Source organism: Toxorhynchites rutilus, chromosome 2 (genome assembly GCF_029784135.1).
Source record: "Toxorhynchites rutilus septentrionalis strain SRP chromosome 2, ASM2978413v1, whole genome shotgun sequence".
NCBI lineage: Eukaryota > Metazoa > Arthropoda > Insecta > Diptera > Culicidae > Toxorhynchites > Toxorhynchites rutilus.
Window position 1 is genome coordinate 177,085,481 of NC_073745.1, and position 14,953 is coordinate 177,100,433.

Sequence of the window (14,953 nt, forward strand, 5' to 3'; positions counted from 1 at the left end):
AAAAATTATCATTCAAAAAATCTGATTCGTGACAATTAACATTGCGTTTATCTGAATTTGAAGTTCTATGCCTCTGAGACTTGCACTTACTTTTTTCTGTAGAACTCGTTTCTATTGGATTTTCCAAATGTTAAAGTAATACTCGATCTCCTCGATTTCTTGTCTGACTCCGAAAATCGACCCTCATAAGATGCTGTTGGCTAGATTCGCTGGAATCTTCATGAACCATGCTGAACTTAAAAAAAATGATTTAATTTTTCATTTTAATTGGGTGATCTGGGTTTTTGTATAATATATTTCTCGGTGATCGGTGTGGTGTGAAGATTATACAAATTTGGATAGCCTAGCATAATTAAACCCATGAAATATCTTGCTTCATGTATGTAGGTCCTATTCTGATTGTGAACTTGCATCGCATTAGTTGAATGTTTTGATATGCGACATGAATCAAAATAGGTTTTATTCCGTTTTGTTTCGCTAAGCTATCTTGAGAACTTAATGTAATAAGTTACTTTTCTCATTATCTGATCTCTACGATAAATACAGATTTTGATTTTGAAACTGTTCTTCATTGTTTAGATAGCTCTTGTTAACCCGGTATTTATCTTTTTACATTATTGGATAATTATTGAAGTTATTTAATCTAAAACTGAAACGTTTCAATATGCAGTCTTACTCTAGAGCTAATTTAAACATTTCTCTGCTTACCTTTGGTTCATCTTCTTATGAGTGTTTGTGAAGGCTGCAGAGGAAAGAGAAATGAAATGCTGGAAATGGGTCAGCATATATAAAGACAAGTTCAAGGCAAATGCGGTTTCAGATATTTCTTATTAGCTGTGCAGATAGCAGGTACCTGCAAGAAGTCGTGAAAAATTAGCAGAAGATTATAGTGAAACAGGTGAGATTGTGCCATTGCCATTGAAACAGTATGAAAAGTAAAAAGTGATAAGACAAATGTTTTGACTCGGCAATAACTTGCAGTTAAACCAAATATATCCTCAGAAAGCATATTATTATCAGTGGAACCAAATATGTGTGGTCAAAAAAATTTATTTCTACAATTCGTAAACCCAATGTGAATCACTATAGATATTATAGTAAAGAAGTGAATACTTATGACAAACTCAGTTCTTTAAGTGCAACATATCATATGAACCATAAACGCATGCCCCAATGGCTACAGCGTGACGTGTATGAATCGACGGGGAAAGTAATGTACAGTTAGCAAGATTTGGGTTAAAAAACCTCTATGGTGGTGTAGCGGTTTACTGTTAAACGTTGAAATAACATACGTCAATATCATTACCTGCACAGCCAGAAGATTCGGTTGTTATTCCATATGTGAATTTCCATTTACAGTTGTATGCGTCTGATCCTATCTCCCTGTGATGATACCTAGTTTCATATTGCAGGAAAACCTGATTTTCAGCTTAAGGGCAAAATTTTAAATCAAATTGGATCTTCTGTTAATCGGACAAGACGTTGACTCTATGATCAGTTATGAACGAACGATCACGTTTATTGTGCCCATCTAATAGCTTCCACAGCATTAAAAAAATCAGTAACGCACGTTTAATTAAACTATATTGTGTGATACTCGTAACTCAGAATTTGCAAATAATATTATGTATTTTTGAATTATTGTTAATTTTTTTTTTTTTGTTTTAATTGCCGCCTGTTTGAAACAACTTGCTCATGTATTCTGTATTTCATGTATTTCAATCTCGAAGATACGCGCTCAGTGATCGTGGTTATTAAATTTTCTTTGTATGGGAAAACCGTTGAAAGTGAGCATTGGGCGCATCTAGTGGGAAGGAGAATGAGACAATCGAGAACAGAAGAAGTTGAAGTTGCATGTTTGAATAGAAAAATCCTTCGGCTTGATAGTTGACCATCATTTGTCCTTGAAAAACCTCAAAAAGTGATCATAAGGATTTTATATGGCGTTCCTTAAGTTGGTTGCATACCATACATAGTTATTGCTTTGTCGTCACTTTTGTGTGTGTAATGATAGCATCATGCCGATTGAGTGATTTCGTGCAGCAAAAATTTCGATGCACTCGGGTTTCAGTCATCTCTGGTTTGAACAATTGAAGATAAAAACTCTTCTAGTGTTTTGTGCGTCATAATAAGATTATCACTCAAAACATTGTACTGGACTTCTGCTAGATGGTATTCTTAATTTTACTGTATTTCAGATTAAACAGTTTTTGAAGTTATTCTTTTTGTCTGTGCTCTCAAAGTAAAACAAACTTGAGAAATATTCCAACCTCATTATTTTGGTGGCGATTGTCATTGTCTTCCCCGAAACAAAATTCAATTTCTGTATTAAAATGGGATTTGGGCACACAAAAATTGCCTTGATCCTAATGGTTTGAATATATAAATTGTCAAAAAAACGTCTCAATATTTTTCCGTGTTTACCCTAAATCAGATCTTTTTTGGGTTGAATTTTCTTGAAATTTTTCTAATAGGAAACTTTGATGAATAATGCGTCCGTTCACAATTTCAACATGGAATAACAGTATTGACTCATCGTGATGACACTCCAATTTTGAGCTCAGAAGTTGGTATGAGCAAAGTGACAACCAGCGATGACAAACAATGTCATCCGGGTTTAACATCATCTGAAATTCGAATGTGCGATAAACGCAATAATCCACGATGACGAAGGTACAGTTTTGACATCTTGTTGCGACATCCGTGTAGTACTAACTCTAACTTAACTCTTTTTATGAACATCATCATAACTTTTCAAAACATCATTATTATATTATATAAAATATTTTATAATATATATATATATATATATATATATATATATATATATATATATATATATATATATATATATATATATATATATATATATATATATATATATATATATATATATATATATATATATATATATATGATTCATCCATTATTATTTTCGTTTCGAAATCAATCTGTGCTGTATTAACGGTTTAATGTAACACTTCAAATCGGGGTATTTCGGTAGAACTATTGAAACCGGCATATCATTTAAATATTTCGAAAAAAAAACGTTTCCTGAAATTCCGATCCCTTCGTCTCTCAGTTGCGTGTAGCAAGAATCTAACGTCACAAGATAATAAATAATTTTTGCAGAAGGATAATCTTATGTGAAATTCTTGTTCGGCCAAAAATGTAGATGAACAAAGCCCAAGTTTATTGCTTTGTTCGAAGAATGTTTGACAGATGGTGGAAATGGGGGAAAAAGTTGCGAGTTTTCCTAGAAAAATAAATTTGGTAGACTCCGCATAACTTCTAATACAATGGAAGTTATCTAGCGATTAAAATGTTGCATGTGGAAATATCGAACACTACAGCCAACACGGGATACATACAGTTAATCGCAAAATTGAGTATACACCCCGTGTTGGTTTGTTATTTTTGAGTTTTTCGGGGTTGAAAAGTAAATAATTAAAAGCGACTCATATTCATTGGAAAACTCATCCTTTTCGCTCTCATGTAGTGATAAGAAAAAAATTGAAATGGTCACATTTCTACTTCATGTTTAAAAAAAACAAAAATCTTCAATTCAGACGTTGAAAAATTGAGTGTACAGTTCAAGTTTTTCTTGAAAATAAAATTGAAATCGGTTCAGAAATGTTAACAAATAACTGTAAACACTGTAAACGGAATGCTCTCTTTTTAATCGTCTTTTCGAGCTCTGCTTCGTTCTCTGGATTTTTATTTTTCAGACATTTCTTGATTCCCCACCATAGATACTCAATAGTGTTCAATACCGGTGGTTGCGGATGTGTTTTGAGATTGGTTTTCATTTCATCCGTATAAAAGACCTTGTTCCTGAACTTCTTATGGCGGGTTTACATTAGGGAGATCTATAGCTATAGATGGATTTATTCACGTGAAAATATGTGTAAACGGGTGAGAATAAATATGATACACTTATTCGAGGTATATATAACTTGAATAAATTCACCATATGTAAACGCTTGTGAATTTCTCACTGGTGAGAAATCACTAAAGTTGGATGCAGTTCTACTTCAGGTGAATAAATTCACCTAAGATATTTCTTCACATGAATATATCACTAGTCTAAACCCACCCTTAGGTTTGTTAACATATACAACTGTTTTTTTTTTCATATTCATCCTTGAGATGAAAAACTATTCATGGCCAACACGACCTCTCAGATTGTTCTTGTATGCTACACTCCGGACAGTGTCTGTGCTGACAGGTCTTCCAATGGTGCCGGCTTCTTCGGTAATCAATTTGAGAATGTTTGTTTTGGGGTTCTTTCTAAATGTCCGCACAATTACTCGTTCATCATCAGAAGACAGGATACGTTTGTGTTTTCTACTCGGGAGATTTTCCACGGTTCCTTCGTATTTCCACTTGTTCATGATTTTCTTTGCTGTATAGTGGGTTTTCCGAGTATAGCTGTTATTCCCTGCAATGTCTTTCCACGACAATTCATACTTATTATCATTGTACGTGTAACAAAATCTTTTTCTTTCCTCTAACTTGCCATTTTGATAAAAACTTTTCAAACATCAATAAAAAACAAAACCCAACATTGCCCAAGCAGTGGTGAAGTGTTGACACCAATCACTGACGAAAAAAAATACGCTAGTTCGCAAAGATATTACTTACAAGGCTAATTTGTTCGGAGAAATTCAAGGTGTACATTCAATATTGCGATGTCTTGAATAGAGATTATTTTCAATTTTTAGGAATAAACAATTAAAAACAGAAAACTTTTCGCGGAGTTTTATTGCACGTACAGCTAGCTAAATGTGTGAGTGATTAATATACATTGAAAGAATCAATGTATTCAAAACATTTTATTGTGGTGACTACAACCAGCCACACATACCGTGGAAAACGCAAAATGACGAGATTATTCAGCTTGATCCATCTCTGACCTCCATCGCTAGCTCGGCTCTGGTCGATCGTTTAAACCTCCTCAATCTTAAGCAGTCGAACTTCATTTCAAATAACCGGGGTCGTATTTTGGATCTTGTTCTCTGTAGTCCGAATGTTGACGCGATTATTCGTGCCTCGGCATCGCCAATGCTCGCCAAGGTTGACGCACATCATCCTCCTTTGGTGATTGAGTTACCAGTCTTACCGACTGTAGTTGATCCAGCTGGAAGCTTAAGTGTCGCCGAACTTTCTATCAATTATGCGAAAATTGACTGTATCGCCCTCATTGACTTCTTGAGCAGCATTGATTGGAACAGCACTGTGGCGTTAGACGATGTTGACGAAATGGCGTCTAGATTCTGCAGTATTGTACGTGATTGGATTGTTGAGAACACGCCTAGACGAATACCATCTGTAACGCCAGCCTGGAGTACGCCACTTCTAAAAATATTAAGACGTGCTAAGAATGCATGCCAACGCAAGCTGCGTCAACACTGTACTAATGAATCGAAGCAAAACTTCCATCGTGCCAGCAACGCATATCGTCAGTTGAATGCTGGTCTCTATCGGTCATACGTGCTGCGTGTCCAAACTAACCTAAAGCGTAACCCCAAAAGTTTTTGGAATTTCGTCTCCAAAAGAAAATCGACCAGCATCCCTTCAACGGTTTTTCTTGGTGAGAGTGAATCGACTACCGTACCTGACGCATGTGAATTGTTTTCTAAACACTTTGCATCTGTTTTCGCCTCCAATGTGGCTACTGCTTCTGAAGTTGACGCTGCTGCAGCACACGTTCCTCAGGATTTGATTGATCTGCGCACCTTTGTTGTCAGTCCGCTGATGGTCGAAAAAGCAATTAACAATTTAAAATGTTCCACTTCTCCTGGCCCTGATGGAATTCCGGCGCTAGTGTTTCGCCGTTGTGCGGCTAGTTTTGCAGTACCGCTATCGCGAATATTTACCGCTTCGCTGGAAAACGGTGCCTTTCCAGTGATCTGGAAACACTCATTCATGTTTCCCGTATACAAGAAAGGAGACAACCGCAATGTAACTAATTATCGTGGAATAACTAGCCTATCTGCAGCTTCGAAAATTTTTGAGATGATCGTAAAGCATGCGGTATTCTTCCACGTTAAACATTATATATCGTCAGCACAGCACGGTTTTATGTCCGGGCGCTCTGTGACAACAAACTTGTTGGAATTTACCTCTACGTACATCAATCAGTTGGAGAACAAGGTTCAGGTTGATGCAGTGTATACTGACATAAAAGCCGCGTTTGATTGCATCGACCATCAGATTCTACTTGGAAAAATGCGTCGCCTGGGTGCTTCAGACCGTTTTGTTTCGTGGTTGTCGTCGTATCTTTCCGGGAGATCACTTCGAGTGAAGCTTGGAAGCCATCTTTCAATACCGTTCACTGCCGTTTCCGGAGTTCCTCAAGGCAGTAACTTGGGACCTCTATTGTTTGTCATTTTTTACAATGACGTCACCACATTTTTGAAACCAGGTTGTGTTCTCATCTACGCAGATGACTTGAAAATTTTTTTCACCGTTAAATGCATTGAGGATTGCTGTCAGTTACAAAGGTTGCTCAACAGCTTCTGGGTGTGGTGTCAATTGAACAAAATGACAGTAAGCATTGCCAAATGTGTTATCATGACATTTCATCGCAAGAAGGAACCAATATCCTTTGACTACTCTCTGGAAAACCATGTGCTGGCCCGTGTCAATCAGGTGAACGACCTCGGTGTGATACTGGATCCGAAGCATACTTTCAGCATACATCGCTCGACGTTAGCTTCCAAGGCCTACCGTCAACTTGGATTCATCTTGAGGATCTCCCGAGAATTCACGGATGCTTATTGTTTGAAGGCGCTATATTGTTCATTAGTGCGCCCTATTTTGGAAAATGCTTCTGTAGTGTGGATGCCCTATCAACTATCGTGGATCCTACGTATTGAACGAGTACAGAAAATGTTTATTCGTCGTGCTCTCAGCTCCCTGCCATGGCGCTGTCCTCAGAATCTTTCGCCTTATCCTGACAGATGTCTCTTGCTAGGGTTGGATACTCTTGAGCGAAGACGGAAACATCAACAATGTACGCTCGTCGCCAAGACACTCAACGATGAAATTGACTCACCCGTGCTGCTTTCCCGCATCAATATGCGTGCGCCATCCAGAGTTCTTCGCTCAACAAGCCTTTTACAGCCCGCGACACACCGTTCTAGTTTTGGTCATAATGAACCCGTAACGGGAATGATTCGTGCTTTCTCGATAGTAGAAGATCTGTTCGAGTTTGGAGAGTCATCTACCAGATTTCGTCAAAGGATTGGACGCATTCATGTTTTTTAATGTTTTGTTTTGTTTTTAATGTTTGTATTTTGAAATTTGGTTTTTATGTTTATATTCATTAAGACATTTGTCAGATGAACAAAGAAATAAATAATAATAATAATAATAATAATAATAATAATACCAAATAAATGGAAAATATCTTCAAGTAGTATTTGTACACTCAATTTTGTGATTGACTGTATATGGTATACACACTCCGCCCCCAAAAAATGTAAGGGGTTGTATCTAGGACACGACCGCATTTTCGACGTAGAACTACGCAATTATATGATGCAATTCACTTGTTTACCACTTTGAATATTATTTTAGAATGCATTAAAATTTTTGAAACAACTTGTTAGTTTTTTTTATTGATACTACTTCAGAAGTAAAAATTTTCATTTTTCTAAGTATTGCATTGGATGCATTGAATAAGTTATCGATTGAATGAAATAATTTTCGAACTCAATTAAATTCAACATATTTGCTTTGTAAGTAAAAAGCTTGAACAGTTGCCAGTAAGATCAATTCATGCATTGTATGTATAGATTATGTTCTTCGTTACAAGTAAATTTGATGAACGTTATTTTATATGATCACTACCAAAATATGTGAACGGAAGAATTGTCAAACGATCATTGTATTTTACATTTCCCTCTGAAATTATTGCACATCTCATGTTTACGTAGTGCATGAAACGTGAAAAATTCATTCATCTCTAGTATCTGAAATGATGATTTCCCAGGCTACTCAGTTCAAAAGTGCGTTTTAGGTTAACATATTCCGGTCTGCACAACGGCAAGCGAATTCAAAAGTACTCAATACCAAAAAAATTATAGGAGGTTGTGTCCAAGATACGAGTGCATTGTTGACGTAGCACTTTTATATAAGTTGCTTATTTATACCTTCGGATATTATTCTATAATGCTGTGAAATTTCAGAAACAACTGCTTAGTAGAATAGTCTCTGAAATAGTTTTTTCATTGTATAATCAGTTGAGGATAATTGATTGATGATTCATTCTTGCCCTCGCAAAACAATGCATTGAAAATTTACCTCGAACATTATTCCGGTGTCTTTTTTCGCAATTAAAATAGACTCGGCTACAGTAGATTGTATACATGTTGCACCAGCACCATTATTCCACATCTCATAACTACATCAATATATCTTCAGGACCGCATGGAAACAACAACAATGACAACACTTGCAAGTATCAAATATCATGCTACATGTTATTTAGTATTGCCTCAAAGGAATCGCACCTCTAGCCATCGTTCGTACAACGTAAACCAAGCGCCAAACAAGCGTTCGCCATAGCATGGTTCCCGGAATAAATCGCCACAGAAAACGACTGCAACAGAAACCACCGCTTATAAAATGTGTAGTAGGCTATAAATATTGTGGCGCGGTATTGTATTTCAAAACAAGAATTAACCGGGCAAACGTATCGCCCCAGGCAAACGTAACGCCCCGGGCAGACGTATACCGTCCGACGCTCGCTAGAGCTCGGTCGGACATTGCTAAAGGATCGTATCCTATGTTTCAAACTAACCGGGCAATCAGTGGATCCCAGGTTTGCGTGCGAGACACCGCCGCTTCCGACGGCGGGTCGGCGGTGGACTCGGATTGCGTCATCTTGGCGGCATGGGCCGCCTCGATTCCTTATCCTCGCCAAATGGGGACTTCGTCCCCATTACATTGTCCTCAGAATAAATTTCGAAAAACGAGAACAAGAGAATAAATTTATAATAGAAATGTGAGGCACATGATGTTTTTCCCGCGCCAAATATTTCTAGCCTACTACACTTTTTCTAAGCGGTTGTTTCTGTTGCAGTTGTTTACTGTGGCGATTTATTCCGGTCACCCCATAGCATGCATACAAAGCCATACATTGGTGGCTTGAAACTACTAGGAACATAAACACTTCTCACCATTTTGCGCTATTCTCAAAAGAAACGCTTCTGTTAATATAACTGGCCTCGAAAAAAGTTGCATTACTTTCTCATGTTCGAGAGAAGCGCAGCTGTCGCCCTTAGTGGAGGAAGTTTTGCTACTGGCAAGCGAAACCTAATCACATACAAAATTCCAGAACGACATTTACTTTCTTGGTGACTAAACAAGCTAAATAAACTCTTTTTGTTAATAACAACCTCGAAAACAGTAGCAATGCTTCATTATGATCAATATTAGCGCAAATGCAATCCTAGTTGAAGGCAGTTTTGCGACTGGCACGCGAACCCAAATAACTTATAACATTCCAGTGAGACATTCAAGATGCTTGGTACTCCCCAAATAATTTTTTGGCGCACAACCTTAACGCCTGCTTCGCCATAACGTCAGTTGATGCATTGATGCATTCTCAAAGGCACCAACGAAGCCCTTCTGATGACCGAAAACAAACAATGTTGACACGTTAAACCCCACGTCGTTCCCTGGGGACTGACACTGAAATGTCCGCCTTTTTTGCGCCGATCTCACCGGACTGACAGCAGACCTCTCGTTCGGATAGTGTCGACATTGGGAACGGCAACAACAAAGTTACATTTGCAGGGTTTTTTTGCAGGGCTCGAGCCTGCCTTCCTCTTCTTCTTTCTCAACAGTCCGATGCCGAATGAAAGTTTGCCTCCGCGAGATCCACTGTTTATACTCTAGGCAAGTATTCCCCTTCATTCTTCTACTTTTCCTTTGTTCACGGAGACTTTAAATCCTACGATTTCCCCTCCGTTGGCCGTCGATAAGTTGCTCGTTATTGACAGCCCTGTTCGAGAAAGCACACAAATGGACAGAACAAATGTGTGGGAAAATAGAAACGCTTAAAGTTTTCGTGAATTTTAACCATTTACAAAACAGGGGACTCTAATGTATAGCATATTGAACAAATCTTACGGAATTTCCGATTCGTTTAGTATGTAAATCGCCAAAATCCGTTCGCGGCAAAAATAGTTATTAACGTTAACTTTATTTCATAAAAACGTGACCTGTTTTCTGATTTGGCACCCTTAATGAAAGACGTAGTTCTACGTCAAAAATACCCCCAACATGCATGTAATTGCAAAGCGGATTCCCCTAGGCACAATAATTTTGAATTCCGTGTTAGGGAAACGCAGCTCGGTGAGAATAAAAATACCCCCGACTTGCATGTATATTTGTAAAGCGGATTTCCACAGGTAAATCGATTATGAAGTCGGTGTTGAGAAAATCGTAAATCAGGCCAGTCAAAACTTGTCAGTTAGGGCTATTAGATCACGCTTGACATTTTACAGTTATTCAATTGTTCATCTCATGAAAAATAACATTTTATTAGTTGTGATAGACGCGTAGAAATATTTCCTACCAATTAATGCAAACATCTATTAACCCTCCTGTACTCGCGTACAAAATTTTAACACGTATACTCGCGCACGGTGTTACAGACCGAAAATTGAACTTCTCTGTAATGTTGCCATTGTGTATTGGTATTTATTTGTATTGGTATTGGTATTGGAAGAAGAGGGTATGATTGAATGAAAAAACTCCAAAAAATATGTTTTTTTGGTGCGTGGTGCGTCTTTCTTGACTCGAGGAATCTAGGATAGAATGGTCACTAGCCGGCGCAATCATCAGCTCGTGTAGAGTTGTCATGAGCGGTACAACCTTTGGCTTTTGTTGAATGATCAGTGGACTGCACAACCTTCGGCCCGTGTATCTGTAAAGAGTGTGTGTATGTATTGCCGCGACTAAGTAAAAGTTTATCGATCGGATAGGAGGGATATGAAACGGGGACACAACGAAGGAAACATCATTAAACGTTGACATCAGCGTTTCTGAGGAACAGGTATAGATGAAGCAGAAGATCAGGATCCCGGCTACCTAAGATATCCCGGACGGGGATATCCGATTGTCTGCCCTGTGCTCTCAGTGCTCTAGAGAGCTGAGAGCGAGCAGCATGGAACCGGATACACGACCAGACAACATGCTCGATGTCGTGGTAGCCATCGCCACAATCACAAGGATTGTTTGCTGCGAGCCCAATGCGATAGAGATGCGCGTTTAGGTTGTAGTGATTGGACATAAGCCGAGATATCACGCGAATGAAATCACGACCTACATTCAATCCCTGCACTCGTCGAGACCTTAGGGATAATCGTGTGTAACCAACGACTGAACTCATCTTCACTCCACATGCGCTGCCAACTAACGAGTGTTTCCTGACGAGGAAGAAATGAGGTCTCCTGGATGGGCACCCCACCATGTTCCGGTAATTGTTTGGAGAAAATTGATTCTTTGCTGGCATTTCTGTTTCAAATACGCAATGTGTCTCCCCCAGGTACATTTAGAATCAAAATATACACCCAGGTATTTGACAAACATAGAGTGTTGGATCGTTTTGCCGGATAGGTAAAGCTGGAATAGGGCGGGTTCGTGCTTCCTAGAAAAAACGACCATTTCAGTTTTCTCCGTAGAGAATTCGATACCCAGCTTGAGGGCCCACGTGAACAGATTGTTCATGGTATCTTGCAACGACTTTTGCAGAGCGACGGGATTAGTACCCGTGATGGAAATAACTCCATCGTCTGCAAGTTGTCTCAGCGTGCAGTCTCTAGTTAGACAATCATCCATATCATTGACGTAAAAACTGTACAAGAGGGGGCTTAGGCAGGAGCCTTGCGGTAGGCCCATAAAACTGTAACGAGAAGATTTTGAGTTGCCATGAGAGAAATTCATGTGCTTTTCTGACAGTAAATTGTACAGGAAATTTTTCAGAATTGGTGAAAGTCCACGATTATGAAGCTTCTCTGAGAGAATTTCCATGGAAACTGAATCAAATGCACCTTTGATATCGAGAAAAACGGAAGCCATTTGTTCTTTGCGAGCAAATGCGATTTGGATTTCAGAAGATAGCAGCGCGAGACAATCATTCGTCCCTTTACCTCGGCGGAAGCCAAACTGCGTATTTGACAGCAAATTGTTCGTTTCGACCCACTTGTTCAAACGAAGTAGAATCATTTTCTCTAACAATTTGCGAATACAGGATAACATTGCAATCGGTCTATACGAGTTATGATCGCAAGCCGGCTTGTTGGGTTTTCGTATGGCTATCACTCTCACTTGTCTCCAGTCATGCGGGACAATATTCAGCTCCAGAAACTTGTTGAACAAGTTCAGCAAACGCTGTTTTGCCAAGTCGGGAAGATTCTTCAACAAGTTGAATTTAATCTTGTCCGACTCCGGAGCTGAACAAGATTAAATTCAACTTGTTGAAGAATCTTCCCGACTTGGCAAAACAGCGTTTGCTGAACTTGTTCAACAAGTTTCTGGAGCTGAATATTATGCATCTTTATTATGCTTGAATAGTCATCTAATTCAGCCTCCTCAAAACAGAGTAATTTTTGATACTCCAACACAAATAACGAAATTCGAATTTTTCACTGTTATTAATTAAAAGTAAGCAACTGAATATAATTCATGGAAGTATAAAAAGCTATAAAACAACATAAAAACGTATTAATCGATTGTAATTTCATTGGAGTAAGAATCAGAACATAGCATAACTGCATGCTCGAAACAAACATATTTTTTTACATTTCATGTAGTCGTTGCGTATTTTTCTGGTATTTTATCAAAGAGAATAATGTATAACGGCCTTCTAGACAATTACCAGATGATAAAGGTTCTGGAATACAAAGCTTGCATATTTCTCATATTCTTTGTCCCTATATTCTTGGTAAACTAGAAATTAGTGCCTTTTTTTAGATGGGGATAAAAAGATTATATAAAAGGATTTCTAGGAACTTCGTTTTCTTTTTCTTGTTTTCTTGTCGATATTGTCCATTATAAATAAAATATCCCCGAAACTGTAACTGTTAAAATTACCATAAGCCACCGATCAATTTATAGTTTTTGTTTATTGTTTACAATTATTCCACAAGTGAAATTCTTCCACAAGTGTGTATATGTATGACCATTATATTTAGCGAATAACTATACGAAAGTATACATTTATATTTTGCTTTTGAACTTATGAATCTAACGACGAATATATCGACGAAAAGTTAATATATGGATCCGTTCAATCCAGTTACAAAACGGACTGCAATCAAATAAGAATAGTCCGGTAATGATCTTATGCATTATATGCAATAAATATTCCACGCCACTAACATTAATTTATACATTTCATTCAACAATATTCTAGAATATGAAAAAAGACACTTGTCCAAAAAAGTTACTCCTATACTCGCGTCGGTGTGTCAGACCGAAAGTGTTAAAAAAGTGGCACACGTCCCGTTTGTACCAACACATGCGATACGCTAAACGATGACGAACGACGAATTATTGATTTCTCGGTCTGACAGACCAAAGCGCGAGTATAGGAGTGTTAAGAAATGTTCGAGTTATAAGCATTCGAAATACGGGTAGGGTTAGCACACAAATCGGCAGAACAAATGGATGGAAAAAGGGAAATTCTTCCAATTGTCATGAATTTGAACCATTTAGAGATTAGCGAATTGTAATGTTAGCATATCAAAACAATCTTAGAGAATTTCCGATTCAATTGGTATGCAAATCATGAGAATTCGTGCACAGTGAAATTAGTTATTAACGTTAACTTTATTTCAGAAGAACGTGACCTGTTTTCTGATTTGGCATCCTTCCTGAAAGACGTAGTTCTACGTCAAAAAACGAGAGATAAAATAATAAAAAAACATTGATCGACGCCAAGTTATAGTTTTATCGACTTCCCCATCTTTGCTGCCTTTCTTGAATGCTCCAAATCACCTCAACAACTGTGTTTTGGATGAAAGAGTTAAAAAGAGGTGAAAGAGTTTTCTACATTTTGTATGTTTTGATCAATTTACAAAAAAAAACTCCTTGTCATTGAAGTCATTGTACGGTACTGCAACTTGTTCCTTAAGGCTGATTTAGACGATGCCAGTCAGCGCTCTAGTTGAAGTATCCAGTGAATAGAGAACAGACACTCTGTTCAAGATATTTGTACCAGCATGTACCACGCTACAAGCAAATAATTCCCCTTCTACTTTCTTCCGTGCTGTTTTCATATACCGCTCCCCTAACCAAGTTAGTGACGAAATGGCCTCACCTAGTACCATAGACCCGTCTTGGTAGATTGATAGATTAACGCGGTTTTTTATGTGGATTTTCGAATTAACGCGGATTTTTACGCGGTTTTTTACGAGGCACGTATCCTCCTCTGGGTGTATGCTCATTTTGTTGCATAATTAAACGGATATTAAAATATGATATACTTGAGTCAATCATATTGCAGCAGAACTTTTCTTAGTTACCATATAATGATTTTCGTGCACCGATTCTTTACATGATAGGTTCGATCACGGTCTTTGAATCGTTGTTTTGGAAGAGGAACCATTCTCTTTTAATCGCACTAGGACTTTACATCCTCCCCCAAGAAGATATGATCTGTATCTTACTTTTTTTCAGTTAACAGATCATGGGTCAGGTCACGAACGCCACTTCACGGTGAAAACGAAATGGAGTTTATACGGGCCCCATATCTTGTTAGGCGTGAGAACACCCTTCACAAGAATGTGTCCTGGTCAATAGACCGCTCTTCAATACGTTCGTCGCCCAGTGCGATCAGGCTGAGTTTCTTGCGGGACGTAACTTGCGAATAATTTATTCATTGTAGGTAAAACATTGTTTGTATACAACTTTTACATGATTTTTTTTTCAATTT

The 14,953-nt window shown here is 38.0% G+C and overlaps 1 protein-coding gene across 2 annotated transcripts in view; it reads left to right on the forward strand.

Moving 5' to 3' along the window:
- The first annotated feature begins 752 nt into the window (after window positions 1-752).
- LOC129765231 (uncharacterized) overlaps window positions 753-14,953 on the forward strand; it is a 48,572-nt gene continuing 34,371 nt past the window's right edge. The window contains exon 1 of one of the 2 annotated variants that reach the window (XM_055765305.1): window positions 753-898. The gene's annotated coding sequence lies outside the window, so the exon portion shown is untranslated. The remainder of the gene's footprint in view (window positions 899-14,953) is intronic. The other variant, XM_055765307.1, reaches the window with a different exon arrangement.